The sequence below is a fragment of the Falco biarmicus genome, chromosome 3 (assembly GCF_023638135.1).
Source record: "Falco biarmicus isolate bFalBia1 chromosome 3, bFalBia1.pri, whole genome shotgun sequence".
Lineage (NCBI taxonomy): Eukaryota > Metazoa > Chordata > Aves > Falconiformes > Falconidae > Falco > Falco biarmicus.
In genome coordinates, this window is record NC_079290.1 from 16,470,705 (window position 1) to 16,484,269 (window position 13,565).

At 44.4% G+C, this 13,565-nt stretch overlaps 1 long non-coding RNA gene across 1 annotated transcript in view; it reads right to left on the reverse strand.

Moving 5' to 3' along the window:
* LOC130145564 (uncharacterized) overlaps window positions 1-11,394 on the reverse strand; it is a 28,122-nt gene extending 16,728 nt beyond the window's left edge. The window contains exon 1 of the long non-coding RNA XR_008820603.1: window positions 349-11,394. This is a non-coding gene — a long non-coding RNA (uncharacterized LOC130145564). The remainder of the gene's footprint in view (window positions 1-348) is intronic.
* Window positions 11,395-13,565: the final 2,171 nt, after the last annotated feature.

Sequence of the window (13,565 nt, forward strand, 5' to 3'; positions counted from 1 at the left end):
CTGACAAAACTATTTAAAGGCTTTTACAGTAGCTGTTGTTTTTATAACATCCTTAGTCTGCACAAAGTTGACCACATCCAATATTCTTAATTAATACCTTTGTAGCTGCTATACAATAAAAGCTAAGAGAGTAAGCCAAGGTAAAACAATAAATAAACGAACATTTTTATCAAACTTCAGGTTTTCTATGGAAAAGGACAGGACAATCCATAGTTTTGTTACAGGTTCCCCATCACTCCTGTGTTAGATCCAGTGCCCTCCAGGCAGACACACATGCCATTCCCAAAGCTAACATCCCACTCAGCACAAGAAGATGAAAAGAAGACGAAAAGAAGTCCTTGTTCTTACCACATGTAAGCATTTCAGTAGCATCTAGAAGCTCCAGTCAGGGCCTTCAAGAGCTAGACACAGCTCACACGTAACGCCTCTGCCAAGCCTTGAAGGGGTCAGGTTTAGACACCAAAGGCCCCTGCTGAAGAGCAGCAGTAAAATCAGCACCAGTCCCAGCCCAGATGCCTAGCAGGACAGCTGACATTTCCTCTGGCACAAGCAATATTCATTCTAGCAATTATGTATTAAAAATGTATTAAAGAAGTGCAACTCTTTCTTCAGAGAAAGGAGGGAATAACATGCAGCCACTCCCTGTCACACTCCCTGCTACCCTTCAAACCTGCCACCCACCTCGTACTGTTGCCCTTATTGAAATTTTTGAAGCCCAAGCAGAAGCTGAGTTTGCAGCTTTTCCAGCCGTCCCTCTTCCAGTGGAGGCTCTTGAGAGCCCAGGACTCTCGAGAAGCCCCATCTGATCCTCGGATCAGAACCACCCTTCGTGCATGACCCATCCGGCACCAAGAGGTACAGCTCTGATGGAGAACAACTGTATCCAGCTCAGGTGCTCCCTCAGCATCTGAAACCATCCACCTGGAGTGACTGGTGGTAGCTGTCACTTTTGCTAGCCACCCTTGGCCAGGAGATCTCACAAGCTGTCCTCTCCGGTAGTTGACTCAGTGATGCCTTGCTCCAAAGTCAGGGTGGAATGGCACATGCAGTCCATACATAAACCCTGACACACAGGAGGCACCACGGAGCTCCAGGCTCCCCCTATGCTTCCTTCTTCCTTCACGAAGCCATCAAGGACCCTCTGCCCTTGTGCACTTCTATCCCTCCGGGATTTCTAACGATTCTAATTTAGACCTCCAGCCAGTAAGTCAGAAATAAGGAAAACTTCTATTTCCATAAAAGACACCCCCTCAGTGACAGAGTATTAATAAAAAAAAAAAAACAAACACACTTTAAAAACACTTCATTGATGGTTCTGGGGTAAGATTTGAAGCCCATTTCCTTAGTTCCCACAGATATTTGACAGTATTATTTCAGACTCTAGGCCCATTTTTTCATGTTGGCATACATTAAATGATCAAAGCTGACTAGCTTCATACATCTTCTATTACAGCAAGGACAGTCAAAGTAGGGGTGTAAGTTGGTCCAGTGGAATTTGTCCATGGGACAGAGGAAGCAAGCTGCATAAAAAAGATTGCTTTGTCTTCTATGTTTTTCTATTTACCTGTATTTAATAGAAAGCATTAGAAATCATACTATATCCTGGATAAAATCCTTCCTTTGTAATCTCTTTCTTTGGGACGAGCAACCCTCTGACAGACCTGTTTCAAGCAGAGCATTCAGGTGCTACACTGAAGTTATTTGATTGCTGCCTTCCTCAGATCAGCTTTCTATGAATAAGTTAAAGGTGCACCAGCTGATTTCCCAAAGGGATGCAAGTGAGGGAGATGATCCAAAGCTACCTGACAGCATTAGAAAGGCTCCCCTCAAACTGAATGGGTTTTGGATCAGACCTAAAGCCATTTGGTCTGAAGAAAAAGAAGAGGAGCACAACTTGTGTATTCCTCAAGTGTCAGAGACATAAGCAAGGCTGCATGTAATGGAAATAAGGAAAGGCTGGCTGATAAAGATAGGGCAGCAGTTTCCTTTACAAGCTTTTCTTTGTTCCTATGATTTAGGACAAGCCAGTTTCTGACAGATTAGTCAAGTATCCATTTTCCTTCCAGGAGAAGCTGTGGTGAGCACCAGTAAAGGCTGAACACACCACACTGCAGAACAACTCTGCTGTTTGAGGTAACAGCCTTCAGCAAGGAGACCAGCCAGCTGGTCTGAACAAGAAGCAGGCACACAGGCAGCACGCTGCCAGACATGCAGCTGTATTTGCAGTACACAGTTACCTGCAGTACCAAACAAGAGGTACAATGAAATTTCTCTCACCTAAATGCTGATCAAAGGGCACTGAGATATTCCAGGCCAAGGTAATGATAATCCAGCAAGAAATTCCCACTGTTGGTACAGAAGCAATAACCCCAACACAATTCAAAGGTGACATTACTACCCAACTTGCACAGACCCTTAAAAAATCCCATTAATCTTTTACAAAAGTGAACACAAAGTTATGATAAAATTCCTTTTTTTTTTTTACAATTACATGCTGCCTACCTACATCTTCCCCATTGCTATCCCCTGCAAAAAAACAAGACAGACCTCATCCTTGGTGGTGGTTGCATTTGTGTGGAAGGAAAGCATGAATCAATTACTGTATATAAAATGTTTTTTTTATAAAAGACTGTAAGTGCCTCTATAAATATACTACACTACCATAAGCTTTCTGTTGGGCTCCTATGATTGATGAACTTTCAGGCCAGAAATGCCATTTTGATCAACTAAGTCAACACTGGGCACAACAGAGGCCAGAGAATTTCCTGCAGCCGGTCTCATAATCAGATTAAAGCATGTGGTTATAGCTTAGCATCACAGAATCATAGAATCGTTCAGGTTGGAAAAGACCTTTGAGATCATCAAGTCCAACCATTAACCTAACACTGCCAAGTCCACCACTAACCATGTCCCGAAGTGACACATCTACATGTCTTTTAAACACCTCCAGTGACGGTGACTCAACCGCCTCCCTGGGCAGCCTGTTCCAATGCTTCACAACCATTTCAGCGAAGAAATTTTTCCTAATATCCAATCTAAACCCTCCCTGGTGCAATTTGAGGCTGATTCCTCTTGTAATGTCGCTTGTTATCTGGGAAAAGAGACCAACCCCCCCTGCCTACAGCCTCCTTTCAGGTAATTGTAGAGAATAACAAGGTCCACCCTCGGCCTCCTTTTCTCCAGGCTGAACAACCCCAGTTCCCTCAGCTGCTCCTCATCAGACTTGTGCTCCAGACCCTTCATCAGCTCCGTTGCCCATCTCTGGACATGCTCCAGCACCTCAGTCTCTTCCTTGAAGTAAAGTACCCAAAACTGAATGCAGCCTCACCAGTGCCGAGTACAGGGGGATGATCACTGCCCTTGTCCTGCTGGCCATACTATTTCTGACACAAGCCAGGATGCTGTTGGCCTTGGCCACCTGGGCACATGGCTGGCTCATGTTCAGCTGGCCATCAACCAGCATCCCCAAGGTAATTTTCCCCCAGGCAGCTTTCCAGCCACTCTTCCCCAAGCCTATAGCGCTGTGTGGGGTTGGTATGACCCAAGTGCAGGACCCAGCACTTCTTGTTGAACCTCACACAATTGGCTTTGGTCCATTGATCCATCCTGTCCAGATCCCTCTGCAGAACCTTCCTGCCCTCCAGCAGATCAGCACTCCCACCCAACTTGGTGTCATCTGTAAACTCACAGAAGGTGCACTCAATCCCCTCATCCAGATCATTGATAAAGATATTAAACAGAACTGGCCCCAGTACTGAGCCCTGGAGAACACTGCTTGTGACCAGTTGCCAGCTGAATTTAACTTAACTTGCTTGAGGCAACAGAGGTAGCAAACAAACAGGAGTTTCTGTTTTACCCAGAGAAAGAATAGGTGATACCTGAAAGAGTTTTAGCTTCAGTCTCTCAGTGACCATAATCCTGAAAAACATTTCAAGGGCTTTACACTAACTTTTCATTGAGGGAACATAGGTCTGTACTGCGTGTTGTAACTGTTTCTGTTTAGGGTAGAAGGTTTTTATCCTTCTTCTTCTTCCCTGGCCCAAGAACCACAAAATGTCTTTTCCTGGAATGGCTCGATTGCGTGTAACTATAAATTAAAGATGAGCTGTCCCTATACTGAAGCCCTGTTCAAGACCCACATCAAAATAGGTCTGTGTCCCACATTTACAAAATGCATATTTGCTTCATGCTAAGAAAAACTGACATTTGCGAGGAGCTGTGTGCTTTGTTTTTCAATGAAAAACCAAGTTTTAGCTGTGGTTTGTGAAAGGCACATACTTTCCCAGGAAAGGGAAGACTGGTCTCGTTAAGATCCAGTTAAGTACAAATTGCCCTGTTAAGAGGAGTATTTTGCAAGTTCAGTATCTAAATAACGAAGAAAAACACAGAATGCTCAAAACAGTAAGACCTGTCATTCACGCACAAGTTTAACCTGGAAAGCTGAAGCAAGACAGATAGGAAAAAATCAAAAGCATTTCAAAGTGCCAGGCAAAACTTTAAATGTGTCTTCCCACAATGGCATCTGCTCACCCCTCACCGTAAAGGTACGGGTGTCTCGATCATATCAATATTTTCCACAACTCCTCCACGCCTACATTCCAAAAGCAACAGGAAAAAATAGAGGAAAAAAAAGTAATGTAAATAAACATACCGGGGATGAAATTCAGATCTCTTAAAATCAATGGCAGTTTTGCCGCTGGCTTCAGCAGAGCCAGATTTCACGTACAGCCAACAAAGCTGCTCACTGATGTCCACATCAGACCACTTTGAGATTCCATGAATGGAAGCTCCTTCTGGCAAAGGGAGCTTTCAACTACTTTCTAAAGTCCTAATGCAACCTGGTACTTTAAGCCCTTGAGAGATATATTATTCACAGCTTTACATTAACAAAGAGCTTGTCCAATTGCGGCCTAAGGTTATATCTTCAGGGGAAATAAACAAGTGAAAAGGAAGGGACGAGTCCTCACTAGGAAGATGACAAGTTTGAGTTCTCCCTAACCTTTGCTCTCAAAGGTGTGATTTTTATGGTATCTGAGTTTCTGAGGAAAACATTTTTCATTTTCCCCAGTTTGGGGAAAAGCAGAATTCCTAGATCCTAGACAACTGGGGGACTCACGGAGGAAATATCTCCAGAGTCTCTGCTGAGAGTCACATTTGTATTAGTTGTGGCACCCGCAAAGCTTGGCAGCAGTCTTCATGCTTTGGGAGTCCCAAATACCTGGAAAATCCAAGGGTTAGCTAGGTATGCCCAGAGGCCAGGGTGAGGTTCAGGGTGGTCTCTTCTAGTCTTGCCAACTCTTCCCATTCTGAAGCAGCCATCACCTACTAAGTCTAAGGACACCTGACCTCACTCTCCATGGGGGCCTTAAAACCTGTTCTCTCCATTATTCCCCTCCTCCAGAAGGATTAAAAAAAAAAAAAAAGTCCATAAAAGCATTCTTTTGGTTGAAAACACCTCGCTGCATAAGACAACACATATTACACCTTTTGAGCTGAGGTGGTGCAGAAAAGGTCAACCAACATTCAATAAACGCGCAAGATGTTCTTTTTCAGTTTCCAGTTTTAGAAAGCCCCAGTCAGTTCTCTGGATAGAGCACAATTTTAAAGAAAATGGGCCAGAAAGTCCTCTACAGATGAGTCACACTGACTGAATATCAGATGGAACAGCGGAGCTGTTGTCCTATCAGGGCTGAGCCAAAAATAGTTGTTTTCATAAGCCTTTTACCTGATTCTCATTCTCATCAGCACTGAAGTCCAGTGGGGATGGGAGATCCAGTTTTACTTCAACTTTAAACTCTTTCAAGATCTGTAGCAGAAGTGTATTACCGAAAAGGACGTAGCAAAAGAGATTGTTGACAAATTACTAAAATGTTGGCAGAAGAGGTGTCCTCAGAAGGTGGTAAGCAGGACATGGCATCATTCTGGGTTTCCACCTACCTAATAAAACTTTTTGATCTGCATCATAAGTATGCCTCTTTCCACATAAACACCCCAACACTTGTTTATTAGCATGTACGAAAAGCAGGTCCACTCTGGGTTGTATTACTGACCCCAGCAGTCATGTTGCTCCTGAAATAAAGATCTATAAAGACTGCAGAATTGCCCTCAGCTGTCTTTTTATTTCCAGTATTTCATGCTTACACAGGCCTTTCATGAAGATTAAACCCCACTGTCTTGGAGGAACATATGAGCATGCTAAAACTAATGTACACAGGAAAAAACTTTGCTATATCCTAACAGCCAAGAAATGTAACATTTCATGTTTTTATCACTCTCACATCCATACTCATCTGTGCCGAGTTAGGTTGTGTGCCCAGCCAAGAGAAAACTGTGTCATGCCATGGCAGGGGTGTTTGGCCTAAATTCAAAATGGGCCAGGGTTTTAGATGCCTGAATTACGACACAATAAAAGGAGTAAATTTTCAGATGTATTAAATGCCTGTCCATAAAGAGGGAAAGAAAAAAAAGATACTCTTTTTCAATTTGACCATAAAAAAAAAAAAGTTAATAAAGCCCACTGTAAGTCTCCAACACAAAAAGCCCTTCAATAAGCCAAACACTCAAAGATGTCGGATAAATAGTACAGTATTACTGATCAACGGGCTGGCATAGAGAAATCAAATGATTTGTTCAAAACTGCTGTGGAGATGAGGGCAGAGCCCAGAAGTCAGATTTTTCAAGTGGTTACCGCATATCCCTCCCCTAGAAGCTGGCAGCAAATCCCATATGCATTTTTTGAAAACCATTATGGAAGTTGTCACATTCTGTGACACGTTGATCAAGGTTCCCCACCAAGCAAGGGGCTTTACTTAACCTCAGACTTGCTTTTGAGTTGTGCACACATCCAAGCACAAACATACAAGCACCAGTCAACAGACCCGCAGTGTCATGGAGCCAAATGATACTCTTTCAAAGCATTAGGCTGGGAGAGGGGGCCAGAAGCCTTTGGCAGCACTCAGACCTCCCAGCCTGAGAAGAGAGGCTCTCAGGTTCCTCTGTGGCTGTGCACATTTTGTCAACTGATTTCAGACCTTAGGAACATGACAAGAGCTTTATAACCTCCTCCATCTATTGATCTCGTCCACCCACCTTGGTGAGCGTAGTCAAAGATGGGATGTGAGAGGATGCAGGGCAAGGAGAACGGGCGTTTTTTCCCCATCCCCTCAATTCATCCCAAGTATTTGTTTGCAGCACTTTAGGGCTATTCATTTATTCACATGGTTCTTCACTTTAGCATAAATGTGTTGTAAACCCTTGTGCAGCTCCACTAGCTAGAGCAGTTCAGTTATAGCGAGATGCCTGAGTCAAGTTTCATGTCCCTTCCTTCAGGTCTGATTTTGTTAAAAAGCAGATGATACAGAAGACTGGATGGATATAGAACCATGTACAAAGAACGTTCAGAAATGACAAAGGACCATCTTACACCCTAAGCCCTCTGAGATACCAGACAAACTCCTGCTGCTTTTAGATCTTGTCACATGATTGCTCTTGACCATGTGCCCTGTGCTCATGGGACTCCATTTTAACAGCTCATGCAGATACATCAATGCATACAACCAGAACCCAGGCACACCTACTACTTTTCAAGCCAAGTCAGACACAGTTCTAGCCTTAGCGCCTTAGCCAAAGACACAACAACCCCTGTGAAGGTAACCTGTTATGGGTCAGTGTAGACAAGCAGAGTGATGCTGATCTCTTGGCTGACCAACCAGGCTACTTCCTATGACGATACAACTGTGTAAGTTGAAATAATTAAACATTCCCATTTATCTGACACTTGTGAGACTGCATCTGGAGCACTGTGTTCAGTTTTAGGTTCTCTAGTACAAGCAACGCATTGACGTAATGGACCAAAATAACATTTCATCTGTAATTCAGCTCTGCTGGATTCCAGGACTAATGGTTTATACAGGATGAGCTTTGGAGCACCGATTCAGATCACAATAGAGGTTTTTCCCCAGGAACATAACTCCTTAGAGGCAAAACAACTTATTTATTTGTATTAATCTCACCTGGGAATTTAAGGGCAGAAAAAGTCATTTTTTCAACAGGGACAAGCATGACCAATTTGACTACAGTGGATGCCTTTTACTATTGATTTTATGACTAATAAAAAAAGTAGACACTGGTACAGATATGTACAAACATAGCCTATGCATTATTACGTAACAAGTAAGACCCTGTACATCAGATTGTCTACCATTTCTGTTTGGTATTTCCATGTTTTTGAGCTGTCTTTCCTTCTGTTTCTTCTCCCTCTTCTCACAAATAGGGAGATACAGCATGCTTTTTAATTGTATCAACAGCAATCTATGAATGCCCTATAGAGGAGAATAAATCACCTCCCCAGTCATTTCACATTTCTTTCACATTATTTTATGTCTGCTATCTGAAGAGGAAGGGTTTCTTCCCTTCCTTGCTCTATGGGACCAATAACAGATATTCAGCAAGTTCAGGGTTTTCAAGAGAGGCAGTATCTGAAAGCAGTACCTGAAAGTTCAACAGATGTATTTCAAAACTGCATCCAGAATTGCAAAATTCACATGTGTGGTGCCTTACCACTGAGGCTCCTGTATCCCAAAGCCTTCACCTTGTCCATACATGTAAATAAGACAAGCCAGGGACTGTTCCTTGGCACCGGAGCCAACTGCCCAGCAGCTCGTATCCAGACAGCTAAGCCCTTTCACCTCCCCAAAACAAGGTGCCTGCAGCCAAATTACTACTGGGGATGGCCCCTGGCCAGTGTGAGTCCCCAGACAGTGCCCAGGCGTTGTCTGGAGAAGCACTAGCCGGTGTGGGCTGGAGCTGTGCCAGCAGCTCGAAGTTCGGACAGGTATACACCAGTGCCCAGGGCTATGCCTTGTCCCTGTTTAACCTGTTGGGATAAACCTGGCCACAACCTCCTGCAGCTCTTGTATTTGCAGGCTTTTCCCCTCTCTTGGTCACTGCAGAAGAACGGCCTCTGCTAGGCCAAAGCTCAACTGCAGTTCATGAATCATCTCAGCAAGGGCCGCAAAAGAGCACGACAGGACATAAATTCTTAAGACTTCATTATATTTATCAGAACTATCTGTTTAAGGTGTCTTTTAAGGGTTAAGATGACTGTTGTTTTTTAGGAAGCAGACTGGTAGTCACACCAGGAGGAATTGGGGGTAAAACCTGAAGTATCCATCAAGTTTGGAGATACAATATTAGACAAGAGGTGACAGATTAAACACTGCATGTCTGTCGCTTGCAGCCTGGTCTCTAAAGCTCCAAAAGACACTGCTCTTACGTTAAAAGTCATGTTTCCACACCCTCCTACAGCACCTTTGCACAACTTGATGGAGACACATCCCTGAGGGGCCACGTTGTCCGTGTGGGCCCTCCTGCCATTTGTCATCGCGCTGGAAGTGCTCATGAATGTCTCTCCACACACACAAGTTTATTTAGAGACAATTTGAGTTGCTGCATGTGTGAACAGGGCCCTTCATTGAAAACCTGTAAGCAACCAGGTGAAGGGAGGGCTCATGGGGAGTCGTGATAAAGTGTTTCAAGCAAACGACACCCTGAACAGTTCCACCTCTGCCACACCAGCAGGCAGCCAGCAGCATGAGGGAAACAAACACCAGCACCAACAGCTTTTTGTTTGGCCAAAAACAGGAGTTCTGTGTATTTATTTAAACTCAGCTGACTATTAAAGCATATACATGTAAATACTCATCAAGGGCACAGCAGTATGTTTCAGTGGTGTCTTGTTTTCTATTGACTCTTTCCAGCCAGATCAGAAATGGGTACTTCTAGTGCAAAAAAAGAAAAAAGATTTGAAAAAGGGAGAAGAAAAGCACACTCTCCTTTTACCGTCTTGAAGTAACATCGAGTTTGTATTAACAGAGCCTGGGTGGATGCCAGGTTTCCACCCTCCTGGAAGGAAGGCTTGAGGATATGCTTAATTAGTAAAGATATAAGAGGCATAACACAGCACATATCTACCTGTTCTGTGAATATTAATAACACTGTTAAGCAATGTCATGTCAATTGCCTTACAATTACAATTACAATTGTAATTACAATTACAACTTATAATTTGAATGCATAGGTGTGGAAGAGGGACACCCATGTGCAGCTGTGTATCAGCAAATCGCTGCCTTGGAGGGCAGCACCGTTCAGAGGCCTCACATGAACCTCCCTGGTCTTTCTATAATTTCCTATCCAGCCCTTACTATTCTCCTCTTGCTTTTCTCAGAAGCCAGACGGTGAGCCCCCAGCTGATATATGAAGGACGTTGGTCACTCATTGAGCTGAACCAGAAAAACCTATCCTTTGGCAGGGGAGAGCACATATTTCCTAGTCTTAGTCAATGTGGTGGTTATTAAAATGTAAAAATGGCACGTTCCAATGCAACTACAATGGTATCATTGTTGAACGCCTGTTATTTCAAAGCTGGTAAGTCTGGGCTAAAGATGTGTACCCTGTTTTGCAACATGAAAGAAACATACAGGTCTGAGATTGTATGTTGCTGTACAGCTGGTGCAATCAGGCTGACTAACTGCAGTGGCTAAACACAGATTGATATATATAATTATTGATATCAACATCAGTCTAAAACTAGGCCACTGGCTTACTACACTGGTCTGTGCAAAATTTACACAGACCTTTCAGCTAATAAAACTCTAGCTACCTCTCAGGATGTGACAGCTCCATTTAATGAACTCCATCACGACTAGACACCAGCATTCAATATCACAATAGTCCTGTGAAACCAAGCACGCCCTGTCTTGGAGAGACCTGGCTTCCAGGTACTGGCAGAGAGAGCAAAATCTTGACTGCTGAATGCATGATAGACCAAAGACTGGGCCCAGCTAAATAAAACTTGCAAGAATAATATTTATGATAGCTCATGCTACACAGAACTGCACTTCACCTAGATCTGCAGATGGGATCATTCCACCATCAACAAAGGCACCTCTAGAATTTAGGTCATGACTAGATGTCTCCATGAACCATTGTCATTTCCAGCCCAGAATTTGTCCTGTTTTTAACTAATTTGGACTGGTATCAATACACACAAGGACCTTCTGTTCTTTGCATGTTGTCATCCATGGTGTTTTAATCAATTTGTCTCATGTCAACCACATTACTTCCCCACGCAGGGGAAGCGGAAAACAAACAGTAGGAAACCATCTTTGTGTGGAGACAGGTTTTAACAGTCTGAAGACTGATGAAGAACAAATACTATGTGCACCTACAAAAAGGGAAAAAAAGGAAGATCCAGGAAACTGCAGACCAGTCAGCCTTGTTTCGGTCCCCGAGAAAACTATGGAACAGGTCCTTACAACAGCTACTTCCAGGCATGCAAATGATAAGAAGCTGACTGTGAAAATCCAACATGGATAGAATGAAGTTTCAATCACGCTTGACTTTAGCTAGGTGTTTGCCGCTGTCTCTCAAAATCCTGTTTGACAAGCCATTACGATACAGACTGGAAAGATGAAACACAAAACGGTTAGGAAACTGACTGAACTGTTGAGCTCAGAGGGTGGTGTTTAAAGGGTCCAAATCATGTTGGCAGCTGGGCACAAATCAGTTTCTTCTGGAATCAATGCAATTCAGCTTTATAAATGATCTGGAAGGTACAATTATATGCACTGTCACCAGATTCGAGGATGAGCCTAAGCTGGGAGTGAAGGTAGATGTTCTGGAAGGAAAAGCCACCATATAGATAGATCTCAACAGGCTATTGAGATGTGGCCAACAAGAATGAGCTTTAACATGAGGTTCAGCAGAGATAAATGTCAAATCCTGAACCTGGGATGGAATAATCCCAAGCAGTAGCACCAGCTGAGCACTGGCTAGCTGGACAGTTGCTCTGCTGAAAAGGCACAGGGTGTCTTGGCAGACAGCAAACTGAACATGAGACAGCCATGTATCCTGGCAGCAACGAAGGCCAACAGCATCCCTGTCTGAATTAAGTAAGACTATTGCTCGTGGATGGAGGGATGCGATTTTTCCTGCTCTGCTCGGCACCTGTTAAGCCACACCTGGGACACACTGTCCAGTTTCTCTCCCCAGTTCAAGAGAGACATTAAAAACCTGGAGATGGTCCAGAGGGGACCAGCAAGATTAGGGGGCTGAAGAACTCCACAACTGAATGAATCGTGCTTGCTCAGCCTTGAGCAGGAAAGGCTCAGGGTGGGGAAATCAAATCACTGCCTTCCAGTGGAGTTAGTTGTGGAGAAGACCCATCTTTTCACGAGGATGCACTATGATAGGAAAAGAAGAAATGGCACAAGTGGCTTCAAGGAAAGTTTCATCTGAATATTAAAAAAAAATCTTTTCTGTGAGAGCAGCTAAAGAGTGGGATAAGTTGCCTGAAGAGAGTGGAATCTTCCTCACTAGAAACAGTAAAGACTTGGCTTGACTGGGCCTTGAATAATCTAATCCAAGGGCCTGCTTTGAACAGAAAGTTGGACCAGGTGGTCTGTGGAGGTCACTTCCAACCTAGACTTGTCCGTGTTTCTGCAATTCCTTTCCATTTATTTTTAATACATACGTTGCTTTTCAATTCAGAGCAGAAAGCAGTAAGGATGCAACAGTATTTGTTTTCAATGAGTGTCCAAGATACAAAGAGTTAAAGATCTCTCACTAGCTCAGACAGCAGCTCCAGCTCCCACATACCCAGACTTTTAATGGCCTGGGTTGCACCCTAACCTGGCCACCTGGCAGACATCCTCCCTGCCAGGTTTCTGCCCAGTCTAACCCTGCCCAGAGGGGCAGTGAGTCTCATGCTTCTCGTTGGCCATGCCTCCCCTGACTGCTGACTTCTTTAATGTTCCACATCGTGTGCCAGCCCAAAGCACAAGCCCTGCCCTTCTGCCTCCTGGACGTGAGCTGGCACGCATGGTCTAGCCTCCAAGTGAGCGCAGCAACCTCCCATGAACGCGAGGAAAACAAGGCGACTGTTACCAGTAAAGGCAAAACAAGCTGCAGCCACAGGTCTCAGCCGACCAGAAACCCCTGCCATGGCTTGAGCTATGAGCCTGAGAGATGAACAGAGCTCCACAGATAACCTGCTTCAGGGCCAGCAACTGAAGGGTTAACCGCGGTAGCACTAACGAGGCAAATGATTGAACTGTGTAATTTTTGGCAGGGCACCTTTAACCTCACCATCCCACCCACCATTTCCCTACTGGGATCCGTACCAAGATGGGACGATAAGGAGGGAGGGTTTATCACTTAGGCCGACACTTTCCTGTCCCGCACGCAGGGACAGGAGGAAAGGAGAGCTGGCTTTGGTGGGAAGCGGCCGGCAAGCGAGGCAGCAAGGGATGGCAGGGAGCTGGAGCAGCACCTGCAGCATGCGCCTGGGGAGGTGTTGCAGCCACCAAGCGCCATGGCACACCTTCGGGGTAGCTGTCACCAGCGTGAAACTGTCTCCATCGCGGAAGCCACACCTGAAATACCTCTCCAAAATTGCTTCAGATAAGCAGTGATTCCTACCCTGAGGAGCTGGAGACAAGTCTAATCCCAAACTCTTCCCTTTCCTGGCCCCAGCTCCCAGCTTGCTGTGAGAGAGATACAGACAC